The 17337-nt window shown below is 49.3% G+C and overlaps 1 protein-coding gene across 3 annotated transcripts in view; it reads left to right on the top strand.

Annotated features, from left to right (window-relative positions):
* Positions 1–17337, top strand: part of ACAD9 (acyl-CoA dehydrogenase family member 9) — a 1303923-nt gene that overhangs the window by 238031 nt on the left and 1048555 nt on the right. The gene's annotated exons all lie outside the window — the stretch shown is intronic.

Below are 17337 nucleotides of genomic sequence, written 5' to 3'. Positions count from 1 at the left end.
CTCCTCGCCTAATCAAAAGATTTCACCGAACATTTCCTGACAAGCCAAAACCCCCGGAGAAGCCCGGTTTGGGAGGGGCCTTGAGGGGGGGTACTGTCATGATCTCTGCTTCCAAAAGGTCAGGGTTTTCCCAACTCCCTTGGAAGCAGATCCATAACCCAGGTTCCGAGTGCCAACCAGTCCCAATTGGGACCTTTTGGACCCAGTCCTGGCGCCAGTGGCACCAGGCTCATAAATATGCCCAGTCCCAGCGCTGGAAGCGCCGGGCTCATAATGCTTGGGTGGACTTACCTGCAGCAGACCATGCTGCTTACTTGCCTGCCAGTTGAGCCTCTGATCCTCTTCTGTTTGGAACTACTTTTCCTGTTGGGTGGGGCTGGAGCCACTCCCTAGATTTAGAACACTGGAACTCTTCTGGAAGGCAGGAACTCTTTTCTTACCAGGAACTCTTTTCTTACTTAGGCGTGGCTGTGGAAGGAGACACCTAAGCACTACAGGAGGCTATTTAAACCACACCCGGTGGATGAATCTTGCTTTGCGTTATTCTGCACCCTCTGCAGCAGGACGCTCATCGTGTCTTCTGCATCCAGTCCTGGGCCTAAGGAAAAAGGCTTACCATCCTGAATCCAGTCTTCAGCAACACCTATAAAGACAAGAAAGAACAGGTTAGCATTTCGGCATCGGAAAGGCAAAGGCTTACCTACACTTCGTGCGCTCCGGAGGTCTTCATACTGCATTCCGGCATCTGAAAGACAAAAGCTTACCAACTCTTCGCACGCTCCGGAGGCCTTCGGCGCTGCATCCGCATCTGAAAGACAAAACAAGGTGCGTTTAAAGACATTGGGGAACTTTAATACTCACGTGCCATTACTCCTTTCCACATCTAATCCAGTGGGTATTCCGGCACCCTGCAGCCGCTCCGAACTCGTACCTGCAAAATAAAAAGACAGTTAGAGCGCATCGTGAAGCAGGCAACAAGCGCTTACTCACGTGCTTCCAGGCGCTTCTATTCATCACACGGGCTCCATCTTCAACTCACTTCAGCCCGTCATCCGCCATCGCCGGAACCCTGCAAAACAAGAGACATCATTACTAAAGACTTTAAAAAGACATTTGAATGACTCGAAACTTACCGTTCGTGCAGTAAACGACGGACAGCAGTCCTCTGAAGTCAAGAGGCCTGCGCTACCTATCCAGTGAAGAAACTGGCTACAGCACCCTGCCCCGAGGCAGATGGAGAGCTCGGCATTCACTTACCTAAGGTGAGAGCGTTAACCTTTGGGGTCTACAGGAGAGGAGAAGAGGAAAGAGATAGGGACACCCCAATAACCCAAGTTCATTAACCCCATATTTTCTATCTGCAGACATCTTACTCTACACGTCAGGCATACAGTGCACAGAGGTCCAGCCCAAAGAGCCAACCGGGTGCTACACATCACCTTTGAAGATACGGTAGTCGCCCAGTCAAGGCCGGCGCCTCTGCGAGAATCAGGTGAGCGTTACAATCCTCTGAGGCCGCTGCAGCAGCTAAAGGGATTTTGTTTGGAGAAGCTTATGTCAAAGACATGTCCAGATTTGGTAGCACCTTTGATGCTCTGGACAAAGGTCAGACATTGTTAAAAAGAGTGTTTGTGCCCTGTGTATCCGCCAGGGCGGCAGAAGCAGAGGTGTCTCTGCCAGCCGCTGAGGAGGCCAGAGGCCCTATAGAGGAAACAACTGGTGACAGCAGGAAGACAGAAGGCTGAATCCTTCCTTTCCCTCCCGTGGAAGATGCAGGCGTCGGGCCTGGCACTGCAGCAGCAGGTTAGAGTACAGTCTTCTGCACACAGCGCAGTAGCAAGCAATGCAATTCCTGCAATAGGTGGTAGGCTAGCGATGCACCTAAGCGCTTGGGAGGAGCTTACTGTGGACTCTTGGGTCGCAGAGACTGTGCAGGGGTGTTGTCTGTAATTTTTAAAGAGCACAGACAAACGAAACTGCAGCAACCTTTCGCAATTTCATAGTGTTAGGCAGAATCACATGCAGTAGGAACACTACATGCAATTAAGACTATAAGTGTCAGTACAATTTCACCTTTGGTACAAGCCTGTCCTACACAGTTATGTGGTAGCATTGGCTGAGCAGCCAGACTTATCTCAAGAGCTTAAGTGAGCAATAGAACAAGTTACACAAAGGGACCAACAAATACAGTGGTTCAAACAAACACTTACTCAAGGTTTCTTGGTAAAAGAATATACATTTATTTACACAGTCAATTAGAAAACATTACACTAGCGAAAGCAGCTTAATATTATACAATAATACACCACAATACACAACCAATAAGTTACTGAACTAGTTCAGCTCCCCTGAATTGGGAGCAAAATGGCACTTCAGTTACTTTAAAAATGGGTAAAAAGTCAAGGTTATAAGAAATGCAGCCCAAATACATTCATAGGTAGGGTAAAGGGTTTCAGTTAACTACAACCAGCAATTCAATTCGATATAGCCTGGGCCAAAGTCAATGGTTCAGAGTCTTTGTAAAGGATAGCGTAGTTCTTGTAGATAATCATTAAGTCTTTGCCACGGTTCTTAGAAGAATATGTCTAGGGTAGCCTTTGACTCTATCTCTCCTTGTTTATGTATACCTCCTAACCCTCCAGAGTCAGGCCCCCTTACCTAAAAAAGAGGGTTCCGCCCAATTGTTCTTACACACCAATGTATAGCAATCCAGGCTGCTAAGAACTGGCAGAACAAACTGTTGAAATTTACTGATCTTATTGACATTGGAACGAGTGCAACGATAAGAGACATTCACGACGAACATTGTTGGAGAAGAAGAACAGCAAGAGAAAAATGCCGGAACCAGCTTTTGCGCCCTCCTGCACCACTGCTGATAATGAGTTAACTATAGAGACTGGAAGGTTACAAAAAAGAAATTGCCGAAAAAATTGTATGCTGATCTTAACGATAGTTATGTGTGTAATGAGTATATCAGCCCCAATAATGACAGTACTGGTATTATGGTACTTAGAAGAAATACACCCCTCGGAAGTACTCTTGCCTGTTGGAAACATCTCCACTACTGAAAGCCCAGTCCATGTGATTACTTACACTCTGTCCCGATGGAAGAAAGACACAGGGAAGGTTATGGGAATAACACATTACTGCTAATAATGAATATGACTCATTCAATATTGAGAAAAAATAATTGCTGGGTATGTGCCCACTTGCCGCAGCATGGTGGTAAGGGAATTGGTTGGTATGTGTAGCCGTTGCCATTGAGTTCTGCATGTTACGCATCCTTGAGTGCATTATATTACGGGAAATGGAACGAAAGTGAAACTGGTCAATTAGATAGAACACATATGAATGAATTCGAAGAGATTATTATGAAACCTGTAGGTTGTTCTATATTTCCCAAAGCACGACTGATAACACCAGTAGTGATGCCACAAGACAGATTTGTGCCCTATAAATCATCTGTTATCACGTTTCATATGAACCCAGAAGGAAATAAAGATACAGTGCCCCCCTCCTATACAGTAAATTACAGTACACGCTCTGTCCCCTTTTGCCTGAGAAAAAAGGGTTCCTATTCGGTGGGGACATTGACTAGATGCATGAATATAGCATTCCTTGATAAAGAGGTAGAGCCAGTTTATGTAGGTGATCCTGTTTATTTCATATGTGGAGAAAAAGTGTATCCCTGGTTACCTAGAAACTGGGGAGGTACTTGTTACTTGGGACTTTTGTTCCCGGGTGTATTCCTTTCAAGAACATCAGATTTGGCCAAATTGGCCTGGTGAAGACGGCAAAATGAGGAAGGAGGTTTGATCGCGGAAGACATAGCAAAATCATTCATACCATTTTGGGGCCAAGCAATAAACTTCTATAATAATAAGACAACTGTCCAGAATATTAGAGAAAACAATAAATGGAAAAGATATATTATACAATGTGACATTAGAGGAAAAAGGAATTAGATTAATGACACTCCAAAATAGGATGGCTCTTGATGTAATCTTGGTTGATCGTGGGGGAGTTTGTAAAATCGTGGGATCAGCGTGTTGCGTATTTGTAAGCGACTCCTCCCCTATGATTTTCGAAGCAATAAGAAAGTTGCACGTTTTAAGCTCTGACCTACACCCCCCTGAAGGAAGTTGGGAATTGAACATAAGCTCCTGGTTCTGGGAGGTATTACGCTCACGAGAATGGAAATTATTTGCGATCCTAGTAGCAGTGCTAGGAATACTCAAGACATGTTGTTGTTGTATACACTGCTTACCTATAGTGTGTACTGAAATAAGTGAGGAGTGTGTACAGATGGTAGCAAAAAAAAGTACTACTAAATCAGGTACTCAGGAAAATGATGAATTGAAGACAGTAAAGGAATTCATGCCAATCAGTATTGATTACAACGAGGAGGAGACTAGTAGTATGCAAGATTCAGAATCAAATACTTGGTCGGAAGAGGATGCAATGTACGGATGAGGCGTTTGGCATACGGCCAAAAGGAGGGTTTGTCACTCCAGAAAAAATAGACGCCCCTCAATGATGGAGGCAATGTATTCTGTTGGCCGAAGACCAACCGCCTCATGTGTTTAGTATTAGAAATACATAGCCATAAGCTTGACTAAAGTGCGGCCATTTTGATGTGATTGAAATCGCCATTTTGTTTTCTAACCTTTGCCTCTTGCCTTCTGTTAAAACTGCTTTGCTGAAAACGTATTCTGCTCCACTAGTACATTATTGTTCATGCATAGAGCAAGGCCGCGAGAGACTTGTTGAAACATAACGCAGCGACCCAGACAGAAATGCCCGGTCTCCTCCCGCACAAATCCTTGAAAGTAAGCAAGAAGGCATTTAATCATTACACAGGTGCCACGTAGTCTCGCTAATACAGTAGAAATGTTAGAAACGAACATTTAATGCTCTCCTTTACGGCCCCCTTCCCTGAGCCCTGTAGAGTCCTGGAGAGCGAGTTGACCCCCAGTACACAAATAGAAACTAGGAGAGAGTGAGGCCTGGAATGTGTCTCTCCCCTGCACGCAGCTTGCTTGCAGAGAACAGAAGCAGTGTGTTCCTAAAACAAAGAATTGTGTCTGCAGGCTCATGAAATTGCAAACTGTTGCTAAATAAATGTCCAAAGGTGTCATACTCGTCACAATTGTCAATCAAACCCAATTCAAAGGAAATACATTATGGGCGGTATTGAATGTGTCACCACTGATTGCAAGATGCTTGCTTTGTATATATGTAACTGTTGTACGATTCTCACTCTCTTGCGTCCCCCGGGGTCGCGGGGCGTGAGACCCAGTTGGCCAACTGAGACTATTTGCTTTGCAATAAACCCTAGCTTTTGGGAATATAACCTTGTGTCTGTTGTATCAGTTCGTGTTTGGTGATTGTGCCTTGTTTCCATACGCAAGGGTCCCCTATGGGCCCCTTCACCTGGACGACCAGTGAAGCCCTGCTGCAGGTCCAAATTGCCTGAAACTCCATCGACGGAGAAGCCCTTCAAGGTTAATTTCTTCCCTTGAGTTTGGTGGGACCAATCAACTCACAAGCAGCCAGAAAACCATCCCATCCTGGTCGAATTTTCTACAGAGTGCTGTTGAAAACCGGATAGCCAGTGGGAAGGATACCAGTTTGTGGTCTTTCAGGCACTCGCAACTTAAACCAACCTTTATCCGAGCTTGTGGCCTCTTCCCTGGGCAGTGCAGGAACCTCCCGACGTCCTCCTTGTCCCCACGACTGAAGCACAGGAACAGCGAGGTCTGCTCGAACTGTCAGGAACAACTGCCTCAGCTACAGCTCTTCTTCACTTTAAAAGGTACTGTGCAAACATGGTCTGGAAATCTTTCCGACCACAGAGAAAGTTTGTGAAACTTTCCCCTCTTTAAAGGCTGGTCCTTCCCTAAACATTTGTCTAACCTGTCGCCTACCTGGCCCTGCTGCAAATGTGTGGTGACCTCGAGTCACGCCTATGTCTAGGGTAGCCTTTGACTCAATCTCCCCTTGTTTTTGCTATACGTTGGGAAAGATTTCTGTGCATCTGCACATTGCTCAAAGAACTCCAGAGCAGTTATCAATTGCCTTCATACCATGTGAGCCCCTCTTGTCCATAAGGGGTGATCTGCACATGAATGTTTTTAGCACAGAGGAGCCGCGCTCTTGAGTTGTCCGACTTGCACAACCCTCACGCCGGTCTCCCCTAGGCCTCCGGTTCCTACTTCATCTGTGATAGGAAACAGAGGCAACAAAGATCAAAAGAAATGAAGATTTGATCACTCCTTCTTCTGAGGCCATAAATTATACCGCCTTGCTCCTGGTATCGTGTGATCAATGAATAGTGCAGACGCACTTCCAGACTCGAGCTCGGAATCAGCCTGCGGCGCAACGGCAGATGGTGGGCGCCAAAGTTGTACACGTTTTGTCAGCCAGCAGTGATGCAGATTCTGCTGGACAAAGTTGGGGCACTCTTTGCCCTTTCTCCTTTATAGCAATCTTTTTAGGCTTCGTTTCAGGATCAGACCGATTTTGTGGCAAAGAACTGGCAACAGTTTCTTTCGTTTCTGGGGCCGCTGTCTCTTTCTGGTCGTCTCGATCAGGCAGCTTTTCAGACGGCGATGGGACCTTTTTAGCGTGTGTTGCATGTATCCACGCCTTCCTCCCGTCTACGCGGATTTCAGTTTGTGTTGCCAAAAGTATCTGGTAGGGTCCACGCAATCTGGGTGCAAGTGATGTTTTTCTCTCAAAATTCTTGGCCCAAACCCATTCTCCGGGTTCCAGTGAATACCCCGCACCAGTGTATCTGATGGGTAGAGCCTCCTGCACTTGCTGATGAATCAAACGCAATTTTTGAATTAACAGATTATAGTAAATGCTGAGCACAGGATATTCAATCTCATTTAGCCGCTTTGGCTGTGGTGCACACCAAACATTCGCCGGCCTCCCCATCACTATCTCGTATGGGGAGAGCCCAGTTCTTGCCTGCACAGATGTGCGCATGCACAGTAACGCTTGCGGTAAAGCGTCTACCCAGCTCATCTTGTTTCCTGCACAAATTTTACTTATTTTGGCCTTTAAAATGCTGCTGTGACGTTCAATAAGACCGGCGCTCATGGGGTGCCTAGAACAATGGAATCTCTTGTCAATCTGGAGACCTGCGCAAATCTGTAATATCACTGCGCCCACAAAATGTGGCCCATTATCTGACCATATGACACGGGGCAGACCAAACCGGGAAAAATACTCCTTTAACATTACTTTTGCAGTGCTCATTGCGGTGCAGTCTTTCAATGGATATGCTTCCACCCACTTACTGAATGCACATATAACCACTAAAACGTACTAAGTTTTGGCACCTCTCCATCTCTATGAAATCAAAATGGATTACCTCAAATGGCGTGGAGGGAGGGCCGAAACTGCCTGTTGGAGTCACCGTTCCCTTCCCCGCATTGTGTTGTAGGCACGTGATGCAATTGTGGACCAGCCTCTCGGCATTTTTCTTTGTGTGTGTTCTCCCATACTGTGGCTAGATGCTGAACTATCTTTTTGGCACAAATGTGTGTAGGGCTGTGGGCCATCGTCACCATTGCAGTTACATAGAAGTTGGGCAGCATCCAGTTTTTACTTTTCTTGTCTACCCAGCAACCTTCTAGATCTAATTCAGCAGAGCCCTCAGCCCACCCTCGTATCACGCCAGCAGTGGCTTCTGCCAGCCTCTTTGACAGTAGCAATTCCATTTTCTATCATGCAGGGCACTTCCTCAGACTGTACCATCAACATTTTGGTATTCAAATCAGTGGCAGTTTGCTTTGCAATTCTGTCTGCAAACGCGTTTTCCTCTCCCACGTTACATGTTACTTTTTTATGCTCCTCGCATTTCACTATTGCTAGGTGCTTTGGATACATAAGTGCAGACAGCAATAGTACAATCAAAGGGCCATGTTGAATTCTGGCCCCATGTGATGTCAAACCCCTCTCAGCCCAGAGTAGGCCAAAGTTATGGACCATGCCAAAGGAGTATTGGCTGTCACTATATATGTTTACACTCAAAGTTTCAAAAATCTCACAGGCTCTCGTCAAAGCTATTAACTCTGCGGCTTGTGCGGAGTTGTAGGGGATTCTTTTGGTCTCCACAATTCTTTCCAGTGTAGTGATAGCATAGGCAGCAGTTGATGTGCCATCAGGTAATTTAAAACAGGAGCCGTCACAAAACCGCTCTCCATCTGGCTCTTTTTGTGGGGTATCGGTTAAATCAATTCTTCCTTTTCGTTTCTTCCTCCGTAACCATTAAACAATCATGGGGAGGTGATTCATTCTCACCTAATTCTCCAGTGGGCAGTGGCATTAATGCTGCAGGATTCAAAGCGCTACACCTCATAATTTGGATGTGTGGCACAAACAGGACAATTTCTTATGTAGTCAATCTAGCAGATGTGAGGTGTTGCGTCTGCGTTCTATTTAATAGAACGTCTATGGCATGTGGCACCATTAAAATCAAGGTGTACCCCAACACCATTCCTTCAGTTTGTTTCACTGACGCAGCAGCCGCTGCAACAGCTCGCAAACAACGTGGTAGTGCACGCGCTACAGGGACCAGCGCGGAAGTAAAATAGCCGCATGGCCTATTTCTTCCACCTTGTTCCTGTATCAAAACAGCCAACGCGCAGCCCTCACTTTCATGTACAAACAACCTGAAAATGTTTTCATAATTTGGTGTGCCCAAAACTGGAGCAGTACACAATGCAGTTTTGAACAGATCAAATGCTCTCTGACATTCTTCATTCCACTGCAAAGGCATCACAGCATCCTTTTTTGTCAATGCCACCATTGGTTTCACAATCAATGCAAAGTTCACAATCCACTGCCGGCAATAGGAAGCCATGCCTATTATAGCTCTGACTCCTTTCTGTGTTTTTGGAATAGGCATACCAGAAGTACTCTCTATCCTTTCCGGGGTCAGTCTTCTCCCCTCTCTCGAAAGTAGGTAGCCCAAATAAGCCACCTCCTTTCGACAATATTGGAATTTCTTTAAGTTTGCTTTTTGGCCATGCGCTGCTAAATGTGACAATAATAAAACAGTACTTTTTTTACAAATCTCTTCTGTATCAGCAGCGATTAATAGATCATCTATATATTGTAACAACACACATCCAGTTGGTAATTCTAGCATATCTAGTTGTTCTTTCAATGCCCTGCTGTAAATACTCAGACTCTGTGTAGCCCCGTGGAATGCGCGTGAATGTAAATGATCGTCGTCCTAATGTGAAGGCAAACACATATCTACTTTCCGTGTGCACTGGAATACTGAAGACGGCATTCTTCAAGTCTATAACACTAAAGTACTCTGTCGAGGCGGGAATCATTGTCAAAATTGTGATGACGTCTGGAACCAATGGGAATTGAGGATCTACTACTTTGTTTAATGCGCACAGATGAATTATGAAACGATATGGTACCTCATTACCTCCTTTCTTATATACCGGGAGAATGGGGCTGTTACATGTACTGCCTGTAATCTCTTCAATCACCCCCAATTTTACCAAATCTGAAACAAAACTCTTCAATCCTTTCTCTCCCTCTGCTGAAATTTTATATTGTGGAATATGTGGTAGCGTTACTCCTTCTTTTAAAACAATTTTCACTGGCTCTATTTTCAAACATCCCACATCATTGTCATTCATCGCCCATATGCAAGTTGGCACCTTACTCAACTCTCCTGGCAAAGGTTTGGACACAAATTCAGACACTGGTACATTCTGTGGCGAAATTGTCAAGAACACTCCATCAGGAGTGCAATGTATAGCTGCACTCAATTTTTCAATAGATTTAAACCCAAAAGGTTTTCTCCACAATTTTCTGTTAAGAGAAATGGACAATATTCAGTGAATGGCCCTAATGTCACTGCTACTGGTTGGGACACTGGATTGATCACTGGGGTACCTGCGAACCCTACTGAAATATTTCTTTGCCCTGACAGTGGTATTTCCGGAACCAAGTGATGGTCTATCGAGCACTTTTGTGCTCCTGTATCTACGAGAAAGCTATGCTCTCTATTCCTGACTTTCATTTCTACGTAGGGTCCTTTTTGATTCAGGGGAATAGGCACTGGTTCAGACCCCTGTCTTGGGCTATCCTATTGAGGGAACAATACATCATCCGATGTGTAATCATTACTATAATACGTATTTGGTTGTGAATCAAAAATGTTCCCGTCCCTCCCTCTATTTCCATTTTGCGTGTTCTGTTGGCCCTGATTTTGGCTAAGTGCAGTCTGATTTTGAGCTTGGTTCTGATTCTGGGTGACATTTCCTTGATTATTTTGGTGCTGCTGCATATTGTTTCTATTCTGCCGATTTGTTCCTGGGTGCCCCCTATGCTGTCTTCTCTGTCCATATCCATTTCTATTTTGCAATGTGGACATTGCGCCCGCCAGTGACGTTCCTCTCTGCGCTACGCACACTGATTTAATCCCCGAGGCCCTCCATGCATGTTCGAATTACTTCTGCCTTGTGCGTTTCCTCTCCCTCTTTTGTGTCCCGTCACTTGCTGAAGTAACAACCTTGTTTTCAAATTCGCCCTAGCCTTCACCTCTTTCTCTGTATTCACTCTGTTCTCATAATATTGGGCCATATGCAATACTTTGCTCAATGTTTTTGCTTGCCATGCACTTTCTGACATCATTATTAGGTTTTGGATTGGAGGTATTAACCCTCTCACATACTTATTGACAAATAGTCTTTTAGCTGCTTCTGTGCTTACATCCTGTCCACTAAAATCTGTAAATACTTCCTCAAATCTATTAAAAAAATCTGTGGCTAACTCCTCCTTCTCCAGCATGGGGTCTGGCATGGATTCACATGCTCATGAATATTCCCTGTCGTCAGGCTGGGAATCCTCGGTAAAGAAAAAAATCAGTATCAGTTTCATTTCTCATCTGTCTTTCTTAGTAACCAATCACTGATCTCTGGGTCATACTGCCCCCAGCCAATGACTGCCCTCTCCCTAAGCCCTGCCTCTGGCAGCCATCCTCAGATTTTTACCGCACGCTCAAGTGTTGGGAGTCCTCGTGTTTAGCTCTCGAGTTTTTTACTGCGTTTTCACGCTTTTTCAGATTTTCTCATTTTCTCATTTTTAAGTTTTCGTCGAGTTTACACTTCTTGGAGGATTCCGGAAGATCTGCGGCCTACCTCAATGGACATGGCCAGGACAAGGGAAGCTCGACCCCCGGATCCAAGCTGTTCAGGTGCTGCCCTGGATGCGGATTGCAGAACGTTTTCAAGGAGGACGAGCACTCGCGTTGTCTCTACTGTCTTCATGAGGACAAGACGCACGTGGAGAAGGACTGTGCGTTTTTCAAGAACCTTTCGGAACAGACCAAACAAGATCGTCGTTCCTGCCTCGCCGCCTGGCTGGAGAAGCGCACAGCAGGTGAGAAGGCGAAAAAAAAGTCTGAGCGGGCTTCTAAATCCTGTGAGGGTGCCCCGGCAACAGGGGCCCAACAGAAGGCCAAGCACCGCGAGTCCGCGGGCACCGGGAGCGCCGAAAGGTCGGGCTCTTCAGCTGCCAGGCAGGGTGCTACTTCCCCAGCACGTTCGACCACGATCCAGCACTTTGGTTCGGGGAAGAGGAAGTCCGAGAACCCGGGTAAACCGCTGGAGCGGACCCGGTCGATCTCGAAGGGGGAGCGAGGTGCTGACCCTCCCCCCAAGGCGAAGGCCCAGGACGCACCTAAGGTGGTGAGGGCTTTGATCCATCTGGCAAAGGCCTCTGCCGAAGTGGTCGCTGCGACCCTGGCGAAGCCGGATGAGACTACGCCAGTGAAAACGGCCTCTGGGCCCAGAGTATCCCTGCCACCGCGGAGGGAATCCTCTTTCCAGCCCATTGTTAAGACCCCCGTGAAGCCCCCGGCGGAAAAAGAGGGGGGGAGGGCCGGTGGCCATTACAGACTCGGAATCAGCCTCTGAGGAGGAGCTGGTAGAAACCGAGAAAGGCCTCAACGAGAGGTCCATAAGCCTCAACGAGAGCATAGGCCTCAAGGAGAGGTTCATAGGCCTCAACGAGAGGTTTGAGAGGGTTCGATCCCAGGGGGCGGCCCCTGCTGACGTGATCGAGGATAGCGACGATGGCGACGTAGAGGGCCCAGTGGAACGGCCATCCCGTCCGTCGCAGCCATTACCCGAGCCACAGGATAGCTCGGCAGCCATTTTGTTGGCAATCGAATCCTTATGTACCGAGATAAGGACGAGATTACCAAGGACCCCGACGGAGGATCCAGAACCGGGCCCGTCGGGAAGCCCTCCGAACAAGTGGAGGAGAGTCCACCCTGCTCCGCCATTCGTGCCTGCGAGACCTGTGGACCCCTCGTCCTCGTCAGACCCTAGAGAGGATACGACGACGGACACAGCGACGGGGACGGACGATGATGGCAGCAATGACACAGCGGACATCCCGTCATCACCCCCCCCCGGCCCCCCGCGGGCTGCCCCAGCCGACGAAATTGGCTCTTTCCACGCCATGATAACCAGGGCATCCGAGCTCTTCCAGCTCTGCCCTGAAGAAAAAAAGGAAGGGTTTCTATACCAACGACAAGAGGCCAAGAGGAAGACGGTCCTCGCAGTGCCTTTGCTCGACGACGTCTGGAACGAGGGGCTCGCGGTCCTCAAGAACCCTTCCACGGCACCTGCCAAGAGGGAAAGGTACGAGAAGAAGTACCGAGTCCCTGATGCCGCCTCCTTGTGCCTCAGGGCCCAGCCCACGCCGGACTCTGTCGTCTCGGCAGCGGCTAAGAAGGCGGCAACGGGTGCGGCGGCTTCAACTTCCACTTCCCTGCTGGACAGCGAGGGCAAGAAGTTGGACTCCATGGGACGACGAGTCATGTCGGCGGCGACGACGATTAAGGCAGCCAATGCCTTAGCGATCGTGGCCCGCTACGACAGGGAGCTCTGGTTCAAGAAAGCTCCCCTGCTAGACTTCCTACCTGACGACAAGAGGGCGGAGGCCCTAGAAATTCTGCAGGAAGGGGAGGTGGCGTCGGATCACGCCATTACGGTGGCAACGGACATTGCCGATACCGGTTTTCGCCAACTGGGCAACATAGTTTGCCTCCGACGACGAGGATGGCTCAAGGCGACATACTTTCGCCTGGACGTCCAGACCAGAGTGTTGGACAAGCCGTTCGACGGCAACAACCTCTTTGGTAAGGCGGTGGACGAGTCTCTACAGGCCATCAAGACCGACTCGGAGACGGCCCGGGCCCTAGGGGTGCCTCAACAGCGACAGCCCTTTCGGAGCTCCGGAGGCAGACAGGGTGCCTCCAAAGGTTCCAGCGGTGGCTCCTCCACTTACCACCAGGTGGCCCGCTCATCTTCCCAGGAGTCCTACAGAGGGCACGGCAAGCAGGGGGGATCCCGCCGTCGTCGCCAAGGAGGCCAAGGCGGCAAGGCTGCCTCCAAGCAAGACTGACCCGTCCGTGTTGTCGGACCCCCACCGAAGCACCCCAGTGGGAGGCCGGCTGACGAAGTTCGTCGGCGTGTGGGAGTCCATCTCCACCGACCGTTGGGTGCTGGACGCCCTGGCCAACGGGCACTCGCTGGAATTCCAAAAAAGTGCCCTCACATTCCTCCCGTGGCCAAGAAGGAAAATCACGTCCCTCAACTGCTGTTGGAGGTAAGGTCGATGCTCAAGAAAGGTGCCAATGAGCTCGTCCCCAGAAGGCTCCAGGGCTCTGGAGGTTACTCAAGGTACTTCCTCATCAGGAAGAAGACAGGCAGTTGGCGCCCCATCCTGGACCTGCGCCGCTTAAACAAGTACATCAAGGCGCAGAAATTCAGGATGGTCACCCTCCAGCATGTGCTGGGACAGCTGGATGAAGGCGACTTCCTGTCGTCTTTGGACCTGGAGGATGCTTACTTTCACATCCCTATTCTAAAAAGGCACAGGAAGTTCCTCAGGTTCGTGGTTCAGGGACGCCACTACCAATTCAGAGCCCTACCGTTCGGATTAAAGTCGGCACCCAGGGTTTTCACCAAGTGCCTGGCACCGGTGGCGGTGCGGTTGCGCCGCAGGGGATCCACGTTTACCCCTACCTGGACTGGCTAATCCGGGCAAGGACAAGGGAACTCGCCGTCGAGCACACGGCGAGGACCGTCCGGTTGCTCACGGAGCTGGGGTTCGCCATCAACTACCCCAAATCCCACCTGGCCCCATCGCAGATAGCACTGTTTCTGGGAGCGAAGCTCTATACAGTGGGGCAATTGGCCTCCCCTTCGGAGGAGAGGACGAAGACCATCCTGGGCAAGGTGCGGCGCCTGCTAGCTACGCCTCATCAACCAGCTCAAGAAGTCCAGGTGCAGGATGATCCTCGTCGCACCGGCGTGGCCGAGGCAGATCTGGTTCTCGGACCTTCTGGACTTGTCAACGTCCCCACCAGTCAAGCTGCCGGCTGACACAGATCTTCTCTCCAGAGAAGGAGGCGCCATTCTCCATCATGATCCGCAGTCGCTGAACTTGCAGGCCTGGCTCCTGCAGCGCTAGAGTTTGGAGGGTACGATATCCCAGCTGACTGCAGAGAGGTTCTTGCAAAGGCCAGGGCATCCTCCACCCTCAAGTGCTACGGACATAAGTGGAAGAGGTTCTCTGTCTGGTGCCGTGCACAGAAGATTAACCCTCTGCGGATTACGGCCCCTCAAGTGCTGCCGTACCTACTGTCGCTGGCCAAAGCTGGACTGGCTCACGCCAAAACAAAGAGGTGATGGCTGGAAGGTTTAGACTGAATCTTAACCACTGGCATTGCTCGGGCAACCCTCCAGACCATCGTTCTTCGCCTGCCAAGCCATTACAGAAGGGGAAAGACCATATGCAAATCAGGCATGGCCCCACCCCAAAAGGGGCAGTCCAGCCCGAACTGCTAGGTCACATCTCTTCTGCACGAGACCACAAGCATCCCCAAACATGTTTCGCCCTTGTTGGGGCTCATCAGTGAGGAGTAGCAAGGGTCTCTAGGCACAGCAGGCACGGGACCCACGTCTGGGCATAACCGTCCCACTCGGGGTGACAAAGCAAAAACAAAGAGGTGATGGCTGGAAGGTTTAGACTGAATCTTAACCACTGGCATTGCTCGGGGCAACCCACCTGGCCCCATCGCAGATAGCACTGTTTCTGGGAGCGAAGTTCTATACAGTGGGGCAATTGGCCTCCCCTTCGGAGGAGAGGACCAAGACCATCCTGGGCAAGGTGCGGCGCCTGCTACAACGCCTCATCAACCAGCTCAAGAAGTCCAGGTGCAGGATGATCCTCGTCACACCGGCGTGGCCGAGGCAGATCTGGTTCTCGGACCTTCTGGACTTGTCAACGTCCCGACCAGTCAAGCTGCCGGCTGACGCAGATCTTCTCTCCAGAGAAGGAGGCGCCATTCTCCATCACGATCCGCAGTCGCTGAACTTGCAGGCCTGGCTCCTGCAGCGCTAGAGTTTGGAGGGTACGATATCCTGGCTGACTGCAGAGAGGTTCTTGCAAAGGCCAGGGCATCCTCCACCCTCAAGTGCTACGGACATAAGTGGAAGAGGTTCTCTGTCTGGTGCCGTGCACAGAAGATTAACCCTCTGCGGATTACGGCCCCTCAAGTGCTGCCGTACCTAATGTTGCTGGCCAAAGCTGGACTGGCTCACGCCTCCATTAAAATATCGGCCATCTCCCGATATACAAGGACTACGGGACGGGCGTCCTTGTGGTCTCACCCGCCGGTGAAGGCTCCTGCCTCGGCGTGGGAGCTTAATGTGGTGCTGACCAGGCTCATGGGGGCCCCATTCGAGCCTATGCATTTGGCGCCCTTGAAGTTCCTGTCGTGGAAGACAGCATTCCTCGTGGCCTTCACCTCCGCACGACGAGCGGGAGAGATCCAGGCCCTATCTTGTAAGCCTCCATACTTGACTTTTCACGACACAAGGGTGGTGCTGAGGACGCACCCATCCTTCATGCCCAAGGTGCCGTCGGATTTCCACCTCAACGAGCCCTTGGTGTTACCAGTTTTCTTCCCGTCGCCTTCAACGCCGGCCGAGAGGACTTTGCACTCGCTGGATGTAGCTAGAGCGCTGAAGTTCTACGTGGACCGCACAAAGAGTTTTCGGAAGACGTCACAGCTGTTTGTGAACTTTGGGACTGTGAATCAAGGGAAGGCTCTCTCGAAGACTTCCATTTCCAGATGGCTCCCTGGCTGCATCATCCACTGTCACCGGTTGGCAAACCGACCGCTGCCCGGCCGTCCGAGAGCCCATTCGACCAGAGCGATCGTTGCTACCACGGCGTTCCTGTCAGGTGTGCCCCTGCTGGACATCTGCGTCGATCGGGACTCCAGGGAGGAGTCCAGGGTCGGCCAAGCAGTGCTGCGCAACCTGTTCGCTTAAGGTGAGCCTGGTGAGGAGGTAAGAGATGCTTAATGTTGAGTTGTTGTATTGCTTAATGTTGAGCCTGTTGCCACCTCCCATGGTTGTGCATGTGTGTACTGCTATGTATTCTTATATTCATGAGCATGTGAATCCATGCCAGACCCCATGCTGGAGAAGGAACAAGTTACTTACCTGTAACTGTTGTTCCCCAGCATGGGTCTGGCATGGATTCACATGAGAACCCTCCCGCCTACCCCTCTGTGGCTCTTCACTTGGTCATAGTGCCACTTTACGTGCTACCAAATCTGAGGATGGCTGCCAGAGGCGGGGCTTAGGGAGAGGGCAGTCATTGGCTGGGGGCAGTATGACCCAGAGATCAGTGATTGGTTACTACTAAGAAAGACAGACCAGAAACGAAACTGATACTGATTTTTTTCTTTACCGAGGATTCTCAGCCTGACGACGGGGAATATTCATGAGCATGCAAATCCATGCCAGACCCATGCTGGAGAACAACAGTTACAGGTAAGTAACTTGTTCCTTACCCTGAACGCATGCAGTTAATTTGTCCCATACAATTCTTTTTTCTGGAACAATTTCTTTACATTTTTGTATTATCCGTGCTGGTAAAGCCGCCATATTTGCCGATGGTTTTCCGCCCGCTTCTCTATTCTTATCCTCTGCTACCAGATCTGCCCATGTGGCGCCATAGGCCACATCATCATCCACTTTTCTTATTTGCTTCCATATGTCTGCTGGCACAACTACTGGCAATATTAAATCTATATCATTCATAGTAAACATGGACGATTTCAAATAGGACTCTACTTCCTTATAGAATCCCACTGGATTCTTTCTTATATCGGGAATCGTCTGTTTTATGTTATTCACTTCCTGTCTGGAGAAGGGGACGTGCACATATTGTGCTGTATAATGTGCTTCCGTTACTCGCGCTGGTTGA

This window comes from Ambystoma mexicanum, chromosome 2p (genome assembly GCF_040938575.1).
Source record: "Ambystoma mexicanum isolate Mex_15411 chromosome 2p, UKY_AmexF1_1, whole genome shotgun sequence".
In the NCBI taxonomy this organism is placed as follows: Eukaryota; Metazoa; Chordata; class Amphibia; order Caudata; family Ambystomatidae; genus Ambystoma; species Ambystoma mexicanum.
The sequence above is the reverse complement of the archived record's forward strand: the minus strand, read 5'-3'. Positions and strand labels throughout refer to the sequence as shown.